We start from the raw sequence: 9,900 nt of genomic DNA on the forward strand, positions 1-9,900 counted from the left end.
CACAAATATTCACTGCTCCTTACAGGCCAGGTTCATTCCTTAAGGGAAAAGTGCATAATCCATCAAAGTATCTGTCACAACTGGGCTACCTACCGAGACAACAGGAAGAATCAGGTGAGATCAGATGAGCAGAAATCCTTCCATATTCATTAAGTCATAAATATGTGGAGCACCCTCCCCCAGGAGGAGAGACCGCGGGTACCAAGGCCCAAGTTCAGAGAGAGAAGTTGAAACCTCATATCCCAGTCCTTGCTGTTAGCTCTTAGAGACTAGGCAAGCCCCAGCCCCCCTTTGAGCCTCAGTTACTATATATGTGCTTTTACATATGTGTTTTTACATATTTTTATATGTATATTTTAATACTAGGATTAAATTCAAGCTATACTTTTCTTTCTATAAAAAGAGTATCATCTGCAATATATAAAATTTCCCCCAAATTTTAAGTGCCAAGTTGGTAGTTATGATCTACCATTCAAATACCACCTCTTTTACAGTAATATGAAACAAAACGAGCCCACATTAAAAGGTTAAAATACTCTCCTAAAAAGTGGCAACAGTAGTACCACTCACACTTGCAAGGGCAGCAATCATAGCTAACATATGACATGCCAAGTATTTTCGTACATGTATTGCCTCATCCTGCTTGATGCAGAAGCTGAGAAGGCATCAGCATCAGAGAGTCACAAACTGCACGTTCTGTCCCAGGATGGCACGGGGAAAGAAGTGGGGACACACGAAAGCCCCCCATTGGATCATCCACCATAGCTGAGGACATCAACACTGGACTAGAAGCCTTTATAGTCGTTTTCCAACTGCCCTGTTGGTCAGATGAGAGCAGAAGCAATAGCTAAGAGGATGAAGTGTGAAAGGCAAATTAGGTAACAGGCCAAGCCAACCTGCCATTCCCGACTTCTCCACTGGGGGCATCCAAGACCGAGTCAGGCTGGAACTGGGGTGGGGGAAGGGGGTCGAGTGTGTGAAGTCTAAAACTGGAAGGCATATTGAGGCTGTGATATTAGATGGAACAGATATTTTTGTGCCTGTTTATTATTAGGAATGAGACTGTTTATTATTATTTAACGTGAGGCACTTTTATTATTATTAAATGACTTTATTATTATTAATGAGACTGGTTTTTATTATTATTATTAAACTTGATAGCTAAAGCTATGAAACCCAAAGTCCTGTCAGGGCTATAGAAAAGAGGTTTGATGTTGTACAGAGTGACAGAGACAGTCAGAAAGAATCAAATTGCTTCTGTGTGAGCCTTACCCCATCCAGTTCATTTGATAAACTGAATGTACTGTCTTGGACTTGAATAGAATTGTCCCTTTGGAAAAAGGAGTAAGCAAAAGAAACAGCCCAGCACACAACCTCTGAAGACAACGAGAGGGACATGGGACACAAGAGATAGTGACCAAAATACTCTATTACAGTTGCTTTTCCCTGTCACGAAAATTAAACAAAACATGAACGCTGTGAAACAGGAAATAAATCTGTAAACACACAGCAGAAGAGCAACTAGTGGAGCAAAGGCGTGCTAGCCTTATGAACTCTACAAAGGAGAAAGCACAATAATACGTCAGTGGCATGAGGGTTAGGCTTGAAGGAAAAAAAAAATCACAATGCTTAAGTTAAAAAAAAAATTGAGATGAAAACAGTTAAAGTACAGTAAATACCTGGAGAGAGACCATAGAGGACCATTGTATTAATCACTGCTTTCCTGAAGAGAAAACAATAATTGTAATAGAAAAAAAAGATTATTCAAATACACACCGGAAATAAGTAATTCGGAAATGAAGCAGGAGTTTATCTGAAGGTCCACTGAGTTTCTAGTTTTCTGGGAAGATTTAATATATATTGTCATATGTCTATTTGGATTTATTATATTTCAAAATGATAACATCTCTTTTCCAGCCAGCACCGAGCGATGGGTGTCTGTCATGACAACTGGCACAAGTGTCAGCCCCAGCCCGAGAAGAGGGACTAGGGGCTGGGGTGTCCCATTGCCAACACTGAATTAGCCCCTGTCACATACACACTGTCCGGGTGGGAGGGTGGGCAATGAGAAGGAGCAGGACTTGAGGCTGGATACAGAAATCTTATCCAGGGGCTCCAAGTGTTGTACGCACAAAACAAGGATTACTGATGTGGTCTACAGCACATCCAATCCCATCCGGTCCCACCCAGATCCTGGTGGAGAATGGAGTCATTCTCAGTAACAGCACACTGTCCCAACAGTGGTTTGAGTCCCACTATACACTGCCCTTGGGCTGCAAGAAAGGGGCCAAACTCACTCCTAAAGATGAAGAGATTTTCAATGCAAAAATGATCCAAGACAATTCAGAAGAAATAGGATAAAAAAGACAAAGAATGCCATATTCAGCATCTTCTGGAGGAGGAGTTCCAGCCGAGTGGGCTTCTTGCATGCATAGCTTCAAGGCCAGACAAGTGTGGTCGAGTTCTGTGCCAGAGGCAGAGAGCAGGAGTTCTAGCTGAGGACAATCAGGCCCGGAAAGGCAAATAAATCCTCCTTCCTCCTATTGTCCCTCCTATAATAAAACAAGCACCAAAAAAACCCCCAAAATAACCCACAAAAAATAGAATACAGAAGTGGTTACTGGAAGAAAGATCAACTATATTAAGCCCAGACTTCTCAATTTGCACAAACAGTTGGCAGAGCTATGCTGTATTGTTTGGACAGGGAACTGTGTATTTGTAGAGGATTGTCCCCAACATGTAGAGAATAACACATTTGTACATTTACCCCGCCCTTCTCCCTTCAACTCCAAACTCATTCAAGTGCCTGTTTTACATCTCCACGGGATTATCTAACAGACCACCTGAAAGTAGAATTTCTAAAACCAAACTGCCATCTTCTTCTAAAAACTAGGTCCCAGTTTCTCCACCTAAGTTAATGAAACTTGCGCAAAAACACAGTATAGTTATCTGTGACTCCATTCCCCAATCCCCTAGCCCCCTCTCTACCATGTGCCACATCTGACTATTTGGAAATCCACTGGCTCTGTTGCCAACTTTCTACTGTCTTTACTGCCATCCTTGCCCCCCCGGCGGTCTGCTCTAAGGATGATCCTGCATTTCATCATGTAAATCAGGGCATTTTGAATGGGAAAGGCACCAGGACAATAGGCATAAACTAAGACTGTCTTGCACAAGCCAGGTCGTATGGTCACCCCATTTATCCTCAACACAACAGCCAAGCCGTCTCTTTAAAACCTAAGTCAGACCCTGCACTCCTCTTTCTCAGCTTACTTGATACAGAAGCCAAGGTCCTTCTGATGACAAGCAAAGCTCTCCATGCTCTGCCCTTCCCCACTCGGACCTATCTCCTCTTCTTTTCCCTCTCTTTGTTCACCCCCAAGTTCCTGCTGGCATTTGTTTTGTTTGTTTTGGTTTTTTGTTTCCTGCCATGAGACTCTTGACTCAGAGCCTCTGCTTTGAAGTTCCTTCTGCCTGGAAGGCTTTCTCCTTGGCATTACATCTGTATGATTTACTCCTTCAGTATCTTCTAGTCTTTGCCCAAATGTTACCTTCTCAACAGAGCCTTGCCTGACTCCATTTGAAATAGCAAACTCTGCCCCCGAGCCCTGATGTCCCTTCCCCGGCTCTTTTGTATGGCACTATAACCTTCACATATTCTATATAACTTACCATGTTTTACTGTGTCTTATCGTTGCTGTCCCCCTAGAACATAAGTTCCAGGAAGCAGCATTTTTTTCTTTTTCTTTGATCTAGTACTCCTGGTACAACAGTAAATGGAAATACAGAAGACCAAGCAAATGAGAAGAAGCAAAGGCTATCTATTCTGAGCTTGCTATAACAAGGGAGTCAGCCACCACTGCTGCATTTTCACAGAGACTGAAAGGCAGACAGAGCAGTGGAAAAGCTTTATAATGGAAAAAGGGAAGACTTCAGGTGTGTCCTAATTGGACACTGTTGTCAATGGGGAGCTAAAGGTGGGTTTACGAGAATTACAGCATGTATGTGATTGGTCGAGGGAGCATTTTGGACTTTCTCTAGTTGGTTCTGAGTTGAAAGAGGAGATCTATATTAGGGAATGGCCAGTTATTAATCAAGTCGTGGCCATTCTGGACTAATGTTATAAAAGATGGAAGTCTGACTTCCTCCAAGTCTGACTCAGAGAAGGTTGGCTGCCTGGATGGTTAATATAGACAAGATGACTGATTTTCTGGGCCGACAGCTATAGGTTGTGCATCAGAATTCTGTATTTATGTATGTTCTGGCCGTTGTCCACTTGTATATTCAGTCTCTCAAGAACCTGGCATAGAGAAGGTGTTCAATATTTGTTGAACAAATGAATATCATTAAAACTAAATATATTGCCTAAAGGTAGAAACCTACAGAATGGAAATTATTATGAAAAAAAATATGGTCATTATAAGCTATAGCATTTAAATAAAGTCTGAAGTTAAAAAGCTAAACCAAAATATAGCAAACATTTGAGATTAAAGTGGTGAACATGCTATTTACATCATTTAAGTGTGGTATAGATTACAATGTTCAAAAAAAAAGGTGGTTCTCAATCAACCTTTTAGCACTGAAAAATAAAGTACTTACACACATAGAGTAACATCTGAAGACAAGGAAAGAGAAATTTACAAAAAGTGGTGGGAAAGTAACAATCTCTTATGAAAGCTGACATTTCAGGTGGGTAAAAATAATTATTATTGGTATTTAGGGGACCTTAACAATAAAGTAAGTATATTGCAGAGAGAACACACTCCGTTCGATTTAACTTAAAAAAAAAAAATACTGCCTAATAAGGCACAAAGAAAAGCTTTTTAAAAAAGTATAAAGCAGGAAGAATATGGATTTACTTTCTAATCTTTGCAAAAAAACCAGCAATAAATAACAATCAAAAGCCAAACAGGAAAAACAGCAGCAGTAGTAATACTGACAACTAAAATGTAATTGAACGACAGAGAAATTCAAGTTTCTCTCCCAACGGCATTTATACTATAAAACTTCAAGTACAGGATACCTCAGAGATACTGCAGATTTGCTTCCACACCACTGCCAGGAAGTGAGTATCACAATAAAGTGAGTTAAGTGAACTATTTGGTTTCCCCATGCATAAAAGAGTTACATTGACACTACAGTCTATTAAGTGTGCAATAGCATTATATCTGAAAAAGAATGTGTTTATCTTAAATACTTTATTGCTAAAATTGCTAACCATCACCTGAACTTTCAGTGAGTCTTAATTTTTTGCTGGTAGAGGGCTTGCCTCGACATGGTGGCTGCTGACTGATGAGGGGATGGGTTGCTAAGGACTGGGGTGGCTGTGCCAATGTGTTAAAATAAGACAACCATGAAGTTTGCCACATGAATCAAGTCTTCCTTTCATGAATGACTTCTCCATAGCGTGTGATGCTGCTTGAGAGCATTTTACTCACAGGAGAACTTCTTTCAAAATTGGAGTCAATCCCTGCAGCTGCTTTATCAACTCCATTTAGGTGAAATTCCAAAGTCTTTGTGGTCATTTCAACAATATTCATGGCATCTTTACCAGGAGTAGATTCCATCTCAAGAAAAAAACTTTTGGGTGGCGCCTGGGTGGCTCAGTGGGTTAAGGCTCTGCCTTCAACTCAGGTCACGATCTCGGGGTCCTGGGATCGAGTCCCTCATTGGGCTCTCTGCTCAGCGGGGAACCTGCTTCGCCCTTTCTCTCTGCCTGCCTCTCTGCCTACTTGTGATCTCTCTCTGTCAAATGAATAAATAAAATCTTTAAAAAAAAAACACCAAAAACTTTTGCTCATCCATAAGAAGCAATTCCTCATTCATTCAAGTTTTTTCATGAGCTTGCAACAATTTCATCATACCCCCAAGGCTCCACTTCTCATTCTGGTTCTCTTACTACTTCCACCACTTCTCCACCACCTTTCTCCACTAAACTCTTGAACCCCTCAAAATCATCCATGAGGGTTGGACTCAACCAACCAAGGAGTTCCAAACTCTTGTTTGATGTGGATATTGTTACCTCTTCCCATGTATCAAGAATGTTCAATTGACTTGACCCAGATCCATCAGAGGCATCACTGTCCATGGCAGCTATAGCCTTATGAAATGTATTTCTTAAATAATAAGACTTGAAAGTCAAAATACTCTTTAATCCATGGGCTGCAGAATGGATATTGTGTTAGCAGGCATGAAAAAAAGAAACATTCATCTTGTTGTATATCTCCATCAGAGCTCTTGGGTGACCAGGTACATTGTTGGTGAGCATCAATATTTTGAATCTTTTTTTTCTGAGCATAGGTCTCAACAGTGGGCTTAAAATAGTCTGTAAGGCATGTTGTAAACAGATGTGATGTTAGCAGATTTTGTTTCATTTATGGAGCACAGGCAGAGGAGATTTAGCATAACTCTCAAGGGTTCCAGGATTTTCAGAGTGTGAATGAGCATAATGCCTTCAACTTAAAGTCATCAGCTGCATAAGCCCCTCACAAGAGAGTCAGCTCAACCTTTGAAATTCTGAGGCCAGACATTGATTTCTCTTATGAAAATCCTAGATGGCATCTTTGTCCGATACGAGGCTGTTTCGGCTACACTGACAATCGGGTGTTTAGTGTCACCACCTCTGTTAATGATCTTGGCTAGATCTTCTGCTTCACCTTGCACTTAGATATAATGGAGACAGCTTCTTCCCTTAAACCTCATGAACCAACGTCTGCTGGCTTCATACTCAACTGCTGCAACTTCTTCACCTTTGTCAGCCTTCACAGAATTAAAGATTCAGGGCCTTTCTCTGTATGAGGCTATGGCCTCAGGAAATGGTGTAGCTGGTTTGATCTACGTAGACCACCCAAACTTTTTCCTTATCAGCAATAAGCCTGTTTTGTTTTCTTATAATTGGTGTGTTCACTGGAGAAAGGGGAAATGGGAAACTCCAAGCCTTTGTAAAGTACTGGGGAGCTGAACTTGAGCTCCCACATTAAACCAGGAATCTCAAAGATGGACTTCATGCTGGAAAACTCTACCCACCAGCGAAGAGAACTTTCCAGAAATCCTGGCTGCAGATGTCTCCACATATAGTATCCCTTGAGAAGTTTAAATCTAAGTGTGCTCTCACTTGCCTCTAGAGTTGAAACCGATCACACCTGTCTGGTCAGAGAAAACTTAATAAGGGAATGTCTGCTTGGCAGTACCCCTTGGGGTCCAGCAGAATCAAACACAAGCACAGTATGGCGCAAAACATCCCTAACCGGGGTCCTGCAGTGTTTGATGATCCAATTCAATCCTAAATGAGATCATTAAAGGAGAACAAACAAAAACAGAAATAAACACAGGAGGAAGCAGGAAGCCACAAATAAGAGTCAGCAGATATAGACCCCAGAGGACATCAAATAATGGAATTATCAATAGCAAGAAAAAATAAATCCTAATAGACTTACTTTTCAAAGTCAGAGGTAAAATAAAAATGAGCAAGGAAACCCAAGTTTAGGAGGAAGTTTCTCTGAATAGAGTGGGAAGAAGATGCCAAGGGATCCCACACAGAAAGATGAGCACGAAGGGTATTGTTCCATTTCTTAGGTCGGAGGTAGGATCACAGATGTTTAGTTATTATCATGCACCATAATGCCCATTAAATATTACATTAAGTAAAATCCTAGTACTACATAAAATACAATTGAAATGTTAAGAAAAAACATTTAGAAACTTCTGTGAACAAAGACATTTCATTTTGCTTTCTCCTGAAGCCTCCTTAAGGTGATATTTACAATATATTTAACTGAGAGAATCAAGCCAGAAGAACAAAGAGGATAGGGGATAACAAAAACACAGTTGAGGGTGGGGAGGAGGCTTCCTGGGGATTTCCAGGGTCTCCTGCGTTGGCCCTTCCAGCCACAGCTCCTCTCAGGGAGGGGTGCTGCTCCCAGCCCCTTTTCAGCTTCCGCTCTGAGAAATACATCCCACAGCCTCTCAATGCTGGGCTTCCTTGTGCTGCCAGGCTATCCTCTTGGGCAGCATCCTTTTTAAAAAGACTCCAGGGGCGCCTGGGTGGCTCAGTGGGTTAAAGCCTCTGCCTTCGGCTCTGGTCATGATCCCAGTGTCCTGGGATCAAGCCCCACAGTGGGCTCTCTGCTCAGCAGGGAGCCTGCTTCCCGCCCCCCCCCCACCCCTGCCTGCCTGCCTCTCTGCCTACTTGTGATCTCTATCTGTCAAATAAATAAATAAAATCTTAAAAAAAAAATAAAAGGACTCCCAACTTAAATGTCTATTAAGGGCTTTGTATTTATACCCAAATATCCATGCTTTTGTAAATGGTTATCAAAGGGGACTTCAGTTATACCTCGACCTTGTTCCCTATCTCAGGCAGGATGCAAGCCCCAATGCTTGCTTCCTGTGGCCGCTAAATCCCTTTCCTTATTCCACAAATTCAGGCAAGTGTTCATCGCCTCCTCCTATTATGACAGAGAATTAAAGGTTTATTCTCTCAAAGAGTAATCAGAAGATTTATAAACACCAGGCACAGTTAAATGCAGTGCTACCACAATGTGGACGGAAAGATTAAGCACCACCCAAAGAAGACATACAGATGGCCAAGAGACACAGGGAAAGGGGTTCAATGTCACTAACTACCAGGGAAATGCAAATCAAAACCACAGTGAGGTATCCCCTCACACCTCTAGAAGTGGCCAGTATAAAAAGACAAAAGATAGCAAGTGTCGGTGAGGATGTGAAGAGAAGGGCCTCTTTGTGCGCTGCAGTTGGGAACGCAAATGTGAGCAGCCACCATGGAAAGCATGGAGGTTCCTCACAAAATTAAAAATAGAACTACCATATGATCCAGCAATCCCTTTTCTGGGTATCTACCCAAAGGAGTGGAAAATGCTAAGTCAAAAATATATATGCACTACCATATTCGGTTGCATTATTATCTATAATAGCCAAGATATGAAAGCAAGCTAAGTGTATCAATGGAAGAATGGATAAAGAAAAGGTGACATACACACATAGAGAGAGACAAATATTGTTCAGCCACAAAAAAGAAAGAGATCTTGCTATTTTCAACAAGGATGGACATTGAGGGCATTATGCTAAGTGAAATAGATCAGGAAAAAAGACAAATACCATACGATTGCTCTTAAATGCAGAATTTAAAACAAAACTGCACCCATAGATACAGCAAACTGATTGGTGGTTGCCAGAGGCAGGAGGGTGGAGGGGGTGTGCAAAATAAGTGAAGGATCAAAGGTACAAACTTCCAGTTATAAATAAGTCATGAGGATGCAGAGAAAGGGGAACCCTCCTACACTGTTCGTGGGAATGCAAGCTGGTGCAGCCACTCTGGAAAACAGCATGGAGGTTCCTCAAGAAGTTGAAAATAGAACTACCCTATGACCCAGCAATCGCACTACTGGGTATTTACCCCAAAGATACAAAGGTAGTGATCTGAAGGGGCATGTGTACCCCAATGTTTATAGCAGCAATGTCCACAATAGCCAAACTATGGAAAGAGCCCAGATGTCCATCAACAGATGAATGGATAAAGAAGATGTAATTAATATATATATATATATATATATATATATATATATATATATATAGTATGGAATACAAAGCAACCATCACAAAAAATTGAAATATTGCCATTTGCAATGACATAGATGGAACTAGAGGGTATTATGTTAAGCAAAATAAGTCAATCAGAGAAAGACAATTATCATATGATCTCTCTGATATGAGGAATTTGAGAGGCAAGGCAGGGAGAGGTCACGGGGGGTAGGGAGGGAAAAAATGAAACAAGATGGGATCGGGAGGGAGACACACCATAAGAGACTCTTAATCTCAGGAAACAAACTGAGAATTGCTAGGGGGTGGGGAGCTAAGGATAGGGTGGCTGGGTGATGGACA

The sequence above is a fragment of the Martes martes genome (assembly GCF_963455335.1).
Source record: "Martes martes genome assembly, chromosome: 5".
NCBI classification, from domain to species: Eukaryota; Metazoa; Chordata; class Mammalia; order Carnivora; family Mustelidae; genus Martes; species Martes martes.